The 10,793-nt window shown below is 38.0% G+C and overlaps 1 long non-coding RNA gene and 1 pseudogene across 1 annotated transcript; one reads left to right on the top strand and one right to left on the bottom strand.

The window, feature by feature from the left end:
• The first annotated feature begins 3,075 nt into the window (after positions 1 to 3,075).
• Positions 3,076 to 3,633, top strand: LOC149265727 (putative protein phosphatase 2C 58 pseudogene; annotated as a pseudogene).
• Positions 3,634 to 8,454: 4,821 nt separating this feature from the next.
• Positions 8,455 to 9,229, bottom strand: LOC149265726 (uncharacterized). Its single transcript, XR_016251969.1, has 3 exons — positions 8,969 to 9,229; positions 8,664 to 8,875; positions 8,455 to 8,592 (listed from the first exon to the last, which is right to left on the bottom strand). It is a non-coding gene; the product is annotated as an uncharacterized LOC149265726 (long non-coding RNA).
• Between the last annotated feature and the right edge of the window lie 1,564 nt (positions 9,230 to 10,793).

The following is a 10,793-nucleotide window of genomic DNA, read 5'->3' as shown; positions in this document are numbered from 1 at the left end:
TATGCTCATACCTACCGGTGCCTAGTGGATCTTGTTATGCTCATACCTCCCAGTGCATATGCAATAAATAAATATAATTTAAACAAACAAACAAAAAAGAACACGGCCGTCATAAAATTAAGTGCGGGAATTCATGTCCAATAACTAAATAACCTCTACTCAATGCAATTGTGCATAGAATACGCAGACAAGGTACTAACAACAAGAATGAATGTACCTGAAATGGAGACTAAAGAAACTGTTATCACCTCCAGGAGCAGTGATTAGACTTGTACCCTACTCTCTTGCAATTTTACATAAACAGTAGATCAATTACAGCCAAAATTGAACCACAATTACAACAAAACCCTGAATTTAAATAATAATGAAATTTGCAAAAACCTTGAAAATTCACAGACAATGTGTCGGACGTCGTGAACCACCAGGAAAAAAAAATTATAATTTCTACAAAAATTAGATAGGATTTGCATCACTCAATTAACACAACTAAATAACCTAACACTGAGTAAACCCAATTTCAGCCCAACAACAAAAGAACAGAACCCCAAAACTGGATCTCAAACGAGCTGTAAAAAAGTTGTACCTTTGACAGGGCGCCTGCATGATAATTTGTGCTGAAACCCTCGGAAATTCAGCGGCGGAGGGTTTGTATTTCGTTTGGGAATCGAACCGACGAACAACGGGTAGTTAATATCTCGAGTGCCTCGAGGCTCCTTACACTAAAATAAACCTACTAAACTTGTAAGAACGATGGAGAAATCTAGCTTTTGAGGATATGCGGGGGTTTGGACCTGGCCATATCTTCTTCTACCATATTTCCAATGCTATGCCGCTTGCTTGCTTCCTGTTTATTCTGAGATACCACTTACCCCGTGTGAAAGCTGACTTTATCAAACGAGATCATCCAGACACAACAAGAAGATCATACCCAAAGGTATGGTGATGGGCTGGCTCGATACTTCCGGCCTTGAATTTGACAACAATAAGATCATGCCCAAAGGTATGGTGATGGGCTGGCTCGATACTTCCGGCCTTGAATTTGACAATGGCAGCAGTAGGGCTTTCTCTCACGATGCTCATGGATCCCCCTGGCATGATATCCACATCCTGGAAGTTTCTCGTTTTGCTTAATGAACAGAGAGCGCAGGAGGGTTTTGCTTAATGAATAGAGAGCGCAGGAGGATTCGGAGTGCAATGCATACTTGCCAGATGACAGATGCGATGCACGGCCAGATGCCAGATGCAATGCGTGGCCAGGGATAATGAATCAAACACTTCGAATCAAATGGTGAATATTAATTCCATCGTCTAACAACGAAATCAATGGCGAAGAAAGTATAGACACTAAGTGCTCACCTAGATGAGGATCTAAATTGGTGAGAGTTAGTCCTGGCTATTTAGTATTGTTTTTATATTACAGTACCATTTCTTATTAACAAACGAAAAAAGATAAGATAAGACTAGTTTTATTAATGGCAGTGGGTGACCAAAAGAGAGGTCAACAAGGCTCAAAAGTACACTAGTTACAACATACTGTGGAAGTGCCCATTACTTGTCATTAGGTATAGATGTAAAAAGTATAGGAGGGAGAAGAAGCATCCACATCTGTATCAATCACTCTATAGCTACTGATGCGTTGCTTAATAATGTCACCTAGGGAGTGCCTGGGTAGTACCAATCTATAGTCTACATATTTAAATTAGTGCTGGAAAGGGGTTTAGAAAATTTCAGTCCTTTCATTAGTTGAGTAGGGTTTGATTCCCAACTTAAATCGTAATCTAGAATGAGATTCTTGATTTTGCCCACAATGAAACTCTCTAAATTAGCTAATTTGTAAGTCTATTTCAATTGTTACCAACCTATATCCTTTATGAGCTGGATGATAGGTATCACGCCTCATTACGAAATGTATATATATTTTTATTATCTTATTTTTGAGCCCTGGGGTTGGCTTGATTGGCCTTGGAGTTAGACATTGAACTTCTCAGAAATGGGATGTCACAAGTTCAACTCTTACAATTCCTTTGGGGTTATGCACTGTAATCAATGCTGATGGTCTACCTGGTTTACCATCTATGAATCATGGGGAATACTTGTAATCAATGCTGATGGTCTACCTGGTTTACCATCTATGAATCATGGGGAATACTTGTAATCAATGCTAATGGTCTACCTGGTTTAGCATCTATGAATCATAGGGAATACTTGGAAGGTCTCTGTGAATTTAACAACATCTATTTAAATTTTATAGTTGATTGTATTGTGACATGTATTGTTTTGCAATCGCTAGTCAATCAAAAATTAAAATTATACATTAAATTGGAGCAGGTTCAAAGTTTCTTTCCATTTTCCAAATTGCATATGTTTATCTCAATTTCCTAACTTGATTGTAACTTGTGAAACAATTTCGTTTTTTCCTCTATTGGTTCTATTATGGTGTTTCTACTTGCATTGACTTCATGGGTTAATTTCCTGTGTTTTATCTTTGGCATATGATATATATTGTTAATTGTAACAATGATCTGCATCAATGAACAAGATTTTTCTAGTTGTGATATAGTGCCATGTCCATTTCTCAAACCTCAAAGGTGAAGATTCTCCAACATTTTACTTCTCACATATAATGAATTTCTTGTTTTCCCCCATCATATTTCTAGTTGAATATGTTTCATGCGTAAATACACTATTTTTCAAATAGCTTAAACTGTTCATATATTTCCTATACTTATATGTTCATTTGTCTCTTGCACCTATCCAAAGAAAAAACGCCCAATAGTAGCATTACGTCATGGCATAAAGCAATAGTGCTTCCTTATTGCAAAAATTGCGTTTGTGACAAATCGTTATCATTTTTGATAATTTCCTTCATTTATATAAATATGATGGTTCTCAAATGACTCTTTAGAAAAAAATTGTATATTAGATGAGATTTCTGACTCTAATGCACATCCAGTAAAATGCTTTTACAACTGATCTGCCATTCGTTGTATTGGTTGTCACTTGCTATTTTCAAAGTTTCGTACGGTGTAAAATGCTAATTAAGTATTTTAATGCTAAAAAGCATATCTGATAATAATGGAGTCGAAGTTCTCGACAGACCCAGAAAGTGCCATCAAGAATGCATACAACCGGACTGATGGGAAATTTTTAGCAAAGGCAGCTGATTTAGGGCCCGGTGGCTCCACAACAGTCACTGCTATTTTAGTTGATGGGAAAAAACTCTTTGTAGCAAATACAGGGGATTCGAGGGCTGTTATATGTAAAAACGGCATTGCTATTGAGCTGACTGTTGATCATGAGCCAAGTATTGAACGCCAAAACATCGAGAAGGGTGGATTTGTGACACTCCTGCCAGGTACCACTACAAATGTTGTGCAAAGATTAATTTTAATGAGAAATTTTTTTGATTTGTAACTTTATAATTCTATCTTAATGGTCTAGCTCAAGAGTAACATTTGAATGGTAACAGGAGAAACTGTATACTTAATGGTGTTTTTTTTTAATATATTAGGAGATGTACCTCGAGTTCATTTAAGTTCAGAACCAGATGTGAGAGACACGACCATAGATGCAACCACAAAATTTCTCATTTTGGCTAGTGATGGATTGTGGAAGGCAAGGCATTTTTTCTAATCATTTACTTATTTGCATAGTTACTGTTACATGCATATTTTTTTTTCGCAAACTCATCTCATGGGAGAAAGCATCTAGGAAATTTTTTGATTACTGTATTGTCATTAATTTTACTCGAATAGTTCATCTAAATACTAGAGAGGTTCTTTTTTGAAGTTCTTAAAGAAAGATGCCCCAAGTAACTGCATTGCAAAGAGAGGATTTCCTTTCCCTAGGTGCCAGATCCGAGGGGCATTTATCTGCCCAGTCCCTGGAATTGCACGTAGTGTCACCCCTTAACTTATGCTATAGGAATGCAGAAAACTGTAGCGAGAATGGAGGTAAGGTGGTTGGCTTAACATTCCGTCGACCTCACCAGTTGAATCAAAGATGCATTATATTATTACAAATTAGCAATGTATACATGGGCAAGAATTCTCTTCTAATCGAATAGAATGCTAAAACAGACAGTGTGTGGAAGTAGAATGATAGGTCAAGCAAATTGATAAAATGTGTGTATTGAACCTCATAGCTATCCCCTTTCTCCAAGACCTTCACAAAACAAATTTGCAATTTGCGTATTTAAGACATAATCAGCCTTTGAATGCCTAATGATTCCTGCTGTGTTGGCAATGCTTCCAAATCAGAATCAAATACTTGCAGACAGGATTTTTATTTTCAACTTTGCCATACTGCTGCAAATGTTTGGTAATTTTTTGGTAATCCTCCGTATCTCTTCCAACGTTGGTGAATGAATGCCGCTTTTGTGAATAGATTCAAGTACAGTTTTTTGTTCCAGCGTTGGCTTCCATCGATGAGTGGAGCCTCTCGTTGTATTTTTCCGTACAGAGATGGATAGATGAATTAATATAAGAATAAGAGATGGATCAACAAAATTCAAAAACACAGGCAGATCCATAAATCTAGCACTCTAAAAAAACAATAAATACCTGATAGTTTTCTGGTCATTGTTGGGTTATTGTAGCCTTCATATTATTCACTAGTGTAGCAACAACTCCACCCCACCGATGGATTCGATGATGAGAGGAGGAGCTCAATGAAAGTAAGATGAGATATATGAAACCCGCCTATGGAGGAAAGTAAATCGAAAGACTCTTTATATAAAACCCAGAAATGGGCAGAGAAATTAGAGGAATTAATGGAAATATGGATCGGTTGATTACTCTGAAATGCGATGGGATCAATTGTGATGCGAAGGCCGTTGAGTGGACCAAGTCTCCCCGTAAAGCATTCCAAGGGAGCCACGTACCTCAGCCAATTACGTGTAAGCGCTCCTTTCTTGCGCCGCGGCCAGATGCCAGATGCCATGCGCGGCCAGGGATAATGAATCGAACACTTAGAATCAAACGGTGAATATTAATTCCATCGTCTAACAACGAAATCAATGGCACAGGGCACTGGAAGGGAGTCCTTCCGAGAAGAACGCCGTAAAATAATTACAGTTTTTGCAAAGAAGTGAGTCCCAAGTTTTTTCGATAACCCACACTCGACGGGCATTCCAATGATCTATCACTTTTTTTTTTAGATATATACTATCGAATTTTCGCCATAAAGTCTTAGAGAATGCTTTAACTATTAAATTTTCGATGCAAATCACATCGAACGATTACAATAAATTATCAGCCAAAGGATTAAAGGATTGGGTACTATGTTTTACCATGTGAAACCGGTGACCATAAGAGTTTTGAAATTCCGAAGTATTATTCATTTAAACTTCAAACCAGCATCCCCAAATAAAAATTGTATAAGCAAATTCTGACATAGCACAAAACCCTAAAACAATTGCACTCCTCCCTCCTAGCTGTCTTATATTATTACAATGAGAAAATTCGATGCCTTTCTCAGACATTATGGTCACTCGGGACCATCCAAAATTTAAAATGGGCGCATGAACTGTAAAAGCAGATAGTAATCATATAAAACGTTTTAACTAGGCACCCTAAAAATTAAAATGGTTGCATCAATGACCCAAAAAAAAGCAGACAGTACTCATATAAAAGCAGATAGTAATCATATCAAATCATTTAAATGGGCATGCTAAAAATTAAAATGGCTACATCAACGGCCAAAAAAATAGCAACGATATAAAATGTTTTAGATTTTCAGTAAAACGAGGGCGAAGGTGATGTTTAGCTATATGTATCTCACAGAATTCATGTATTTCTCAGACATTATGGGAACTCATATAGCGTTAACAAAAATAAGTGATAAAGTCAGACAGGTTGGGTGCAAAACTATAAATGTGATAGCCGGAATTTATGGGAGCCCTGCTCCTTATACATCAATGTGCATGCATTGAATCATATACGTTTGTGTAGATGAATTGTATTATTATCAACGAAGCGCTGAACTACTGAACTAACCATTTAGGAAGTGAAAAGGTTTGGCAACTGTAAGCAGAAATCATAACATTTTTAAAACATTTCAAATTGACGTGATGAAATTAATATAAAAAAAAGAGATGGATCAACAAAATTCAAAACACAGGCAGATCCATAAATCTAGCGCTCTAAAAAACAATAAATACCTGATAGTTTTCTGGTCATTGTTGGGTTATTGTAGCCTTCATATTATTCACTAGTGTAGCAACAACTCCAGGTTCTTTTTTGAAGTTCTTAAAGAAAGATGCCCCAAGTAACTGCATTGCAAAAAGAGGATTTCCTTTCCCTAGGTGCCAGATCCGAGGGGCATTTATCTGCCCAGTCCCTGGAATTGCACGTAGTGTCACCCCTTAACTTATGCTATAGGAATGCGGAAAACTGTAGCGAGAATGGAGGTAAGGTGGTTGGCTTACATTCCGTCGACCTCACCAGTTGAATCAAAGATGCATTATATTATTACAAATTAACAATGTATACATGGGCAAGAATTCTCTTCTAATCGAATAGAATGCTAAAACAGACAGTATGTGGAAGCAGAATGATAAGTCAAGCAAATTGATGAAATGTGTGTATTGAACCTCATAGCTATCCCCTTTCTCCAAGACCACAAAACAAATTTGCAATTTGCGTATTTCAGACATAATCAGCCTTTGAATGCCTAATGATTCCTGCTGTGTTGGCAATGCTTCCAAATCAGAATCAAATACTTGCAGACAGAACTTTTATTTTCAACTTTGCCATACTGCTGCAAATGTTTGGTAATCCAACGTTGGTGAATGAATGCCGCTTTTGTGAATAGATTCAAGTACAATTTTTTGTTCCACCGTTGGCTTCCATGAGCTTCTCGTTGTATTTTTCCGTACAGAGATGGATAGATGAATTAATATAAGAAAAAGAATGGATAGATGAATTAATATAAGAAAAAGAGATGGATCAACAAAATTCAAAAACACAGGCAGATCCATAAATCTAGCACTCTAAAAAACAATAAATACCTGATAGTTTTCTGGTCATTGTTGGGTTATTGTAGCCTTCATAATTTTCTGGTGATTGTTGGGTTATTGTAGCCTTCATATTATTCATTAGTGTAGCAACAACTCCACCCCACCGATGGATTCGATGATGAGAGGAGGAGCTCAATGAAAGTAAGATGAGATATATGAAACCCGCAGACGAAAGTAAATCGAAAGACTCTTTATATAAAACCCAGAAATGGGCAGAAAAATTAGAGGAATTAATGGAAATATGGATCGGTTGATTACTCTGAAATGGGATGGGATCAATTGTGATGTGAAGGCCGTTGAGTGGACCAAGTCTCCCCGTAAAGCATTCCAAGGGAGCCACGTACCAGCCAATTACGTGTATCTTTTCTTGCGCCGCTGCCAGATGCCATGAGCTGCCAGGGATAATGAATGGAGCACTTTGAATCAGACGGTGAATATTAATTCTATCGTCTAACAACGAAATCAATGGCATCAATGGCGCAGAAAGGTACAGAGTGGCATTAGAGGGGAGTCCTCGTTTCTTGTTTGTATTTACTATTGTGTGAATAACATGGAAAGAATATTGTTATTTTTCTGCATTGTTGAGCATGTAAAAGTGTGATCTTGTTTCCCTGTGAATTTATGACAATGAGATAGTAGAGATATGGTTGTTTTCTGGATTTTTAATTTTATCAGATAGAGAAACTCTATGTGAAAATGCATATTATATGTATAGAGTCTATTCTTTATTTCAAGTAGAGACTAGATAAATAAAAGAAAACTAAATGTTGAAAATTTGTTGAGATTTAAAGAGATGGTATAATTGAAAACAACAAGAGAAGCTGGAACCATTACCATTCAACTATCCTCTGGTATTAGTTAAACCATAGGACAAAGATTAGTCGCAAGGCCACACCATTAGCCATCCTAGAAACAGTTCCTCAAGGACTCTTGCACAATCTCATGCATGACATTAAGAACTGAAATTTTGAAAATAGAAAACAACTGTATAAATAAATACTATTATCATGCAGAGTTAACCATATAAAGGGATCTGTATAAATGGCTCAAAGTTTATAAATATTATACAAATTTATGTTCATATACAAATTATAAAACTACTAAGAGATACCATATTTTCATCATTATAGAAATGGAACCAATATTAAGCATTACTTAAACAACGCAAGTAATAAAAGAAGAACTTTAAACATAATGAAATAGTGTGAAACTACAGAACTGTAACGATTTATAACCATCCGACACATGGAGCAAATGAAGACCATTACCACAAGAAGTCGCAACTAAACAAAACGAAGGTACTGAACAGTTCTAAAAAAAACGTAACAACATAACATTACAGTAAACCCCTCAACAGTGTCGAGGGTTTATTTAAAGAATTCACAATTTAGTAGGTTAAGAATGCCAATTGATACAATCAATAACTAGAAAAACCCCAACTCCGGTATTGTTTGGAGAATTCTAGAAGAGTCACATGCAAGTCTATACACATGAATATGAAGAAAGAACCTCATCAAAACCCTGACAGTGGGTTGAAACCTATAGAAGCGAGCCCGCGGAGGAAAAGCACTTACCTGCACATTAAACATTTATTATCAACCGCTGATAAAGAATCTTCCAACCTTAGCAAAAAGAAGATGCTTACGTGTGGAGGAATGGTAGTCGCTTGGACATTTTGTTCCATGTTCATGAGTAACATGAAAACATTAGAACCCTTTGGAAGGATCCTCGGCAGACTTAAATGCTTTATGAGAGGTTATGCACTTCCCTCCCAGGAGAAGGGGCGTATCTTGTAGCCACCTTGAGAAAAATTTTGATATGAAACCAAATGCACCATTGCCACGGAAAAATGGAATCCTAGGCATGCAAACCAAACCATGAGTGTTACAGTAACTTCAAAGACCAAAATATGCCGTGAAAAGTGAAACAGGTATGCAAAAATGACCTGACCAGTTAAGAGTTGAAATAGAAGGCAAGTGGATTCGGCCCAATTGCACCCCTACATCGAGGAAGGACGCCATGGTTCGCAGAAGTTCAAACCCTAGGGTTTCACCCTTCATCACCAAAGCCATCGATACCAAAATAAAACAGAGCAAATGACACATGATGCTATGTTAGTTACTCGATCACCTATTCGGCGCCCTCCTAGCCATACGATCCAAGAACCTGATAAGAATATAAATGGGCATGTTGATCCCAAGGATTGGTTGCCAAGTGAACGGGGTTATTAAGGCTAGCAGAGCATGCAGATGCCTCTATGTGGGGATAAACGCTCTTTTCTTCTGCCGCGGCCAGATGCCATGCGCTGCCAGGGATAATGAAGGGAGCACTTTGAATCAGACGGTGAATATTAATTCTATCGTCTAACAACGAAATCAATGGCGCAGAAAGGTACAGAGTGGCACTGGAGGGAGTCTTTCCCAGAGGAACGCCTTACGGCGTAATTACAATTAATACGTTGCATTTTGCATGTTTTGACCATATGTTAATACATAACAAATCAAAACCAAACTCCTGACCGTGTCATATATGCGATCCGGTATTTCCTGCATCCCTGACAATTCGTTTATTACAACCATCTCCTCATCGGTGTTCCATGCATCGGTCAACAGATCAGTGCTGGCTATCATAGACTTCCAGCAAACGACTTAATGGTCATGGGCACTCACAGGCTGGGCTTATTGCACTAGTATTTCTCTCGGTGTTGTTTGGCACCAGAAGACTTAATTTCTCTTTGTTGTCATAGCTCCAACATCGACAGAACTCTCATTCAATCTCAAAAGCCTGTAATTGTAAGCACTTGGTCGATGGTCCTCTCCTTTCCTAAGGATATTTGAACTCTAGGAGGGCCCTTGGTGACGTAGTTCAAACCATCTGTAGATTCCTAGCATGTGGACATAATAAGGCCGAACCCTAGGCAACGTTGCAAGTTGACAAATTTAGGAGGAAGCTCTAAGATCTCATCACAGAGGAGAACAATGCGTTGATCATGGTTTGAATCCCGTGGCACAGTGTTGGGACTTATGATATCAAGACCAAGACCGGAGGGCCCTTTGAGACAATGAGATATTCATTCGAGCTTTCCCATGGTGCTACCAGCGGTCTGGACATTGTCGTGAGGCTCCTGGTGCCAATCAAGGAACAGTTCCCCATAATCTCTTGTGCTAACCTTTATTAGTTGACTGGTGTGGTGGATGTTGAAGTGAACGGAGGACCTGACATTCCATTCCATCTTGGAAGAGATGACCTGCGATTCTCCTATCTATGTGGATCATTTTTCCAGCAGTGCGTTGTCAGCTCTGTTGTGTATACTCCAATTGGCCCTTGGATGGTTTGCTAGACTCTAGAGTATGTTGGCGCTTTGTTGGCAGGCTGACTCACCTCCTCAGTGGTCAACGCAAAATTGTGCCATAAACCTTTGTCCAGGCTTGGAACCATAACATATTAATTTTCCATCAAACTTTGTACCGCTTATTCAACGTGCCATGGGTTTAAAACCATATCATTTGTTTTAACATTTAACATTGGGCCAATATGGTTTTAATATTAATGCTCCACCATATAACTTTAGAATATATGGTTATTATGTGGTTTTGTTTTGAAACCATGACACTTGAATGTATGCGCCCACCTTGCCTTTGCACCATACACTTTGATGGATGGTTTTCCCTTCATCCGGAGGCCAAATGCGAATCTGGAGATACCACCAGAATCAGTAAGTCAAGCTCTTCAATTTTAAGACTGATTTCGTGATCAACTGGGATTGGGGATCATA

This window comes from Pinus tabuliformis, chromosome 6 (genome assembly GCF_031772625.1).
Source record: "Pinus tabuliformis cultivar Carrire ecotype Pingquan chromosome 6, CPIR1, whole genome shotgun sequence".
NCBI lineage: Eukaryota > Viridiplantae > Streptophyta > Pinopsida > Pinales > Pinaceae > Pinus > Pinus tabuliformis.
This window is presented reverse-complemented; position numbering and strand designations above follow the sequence as displayed.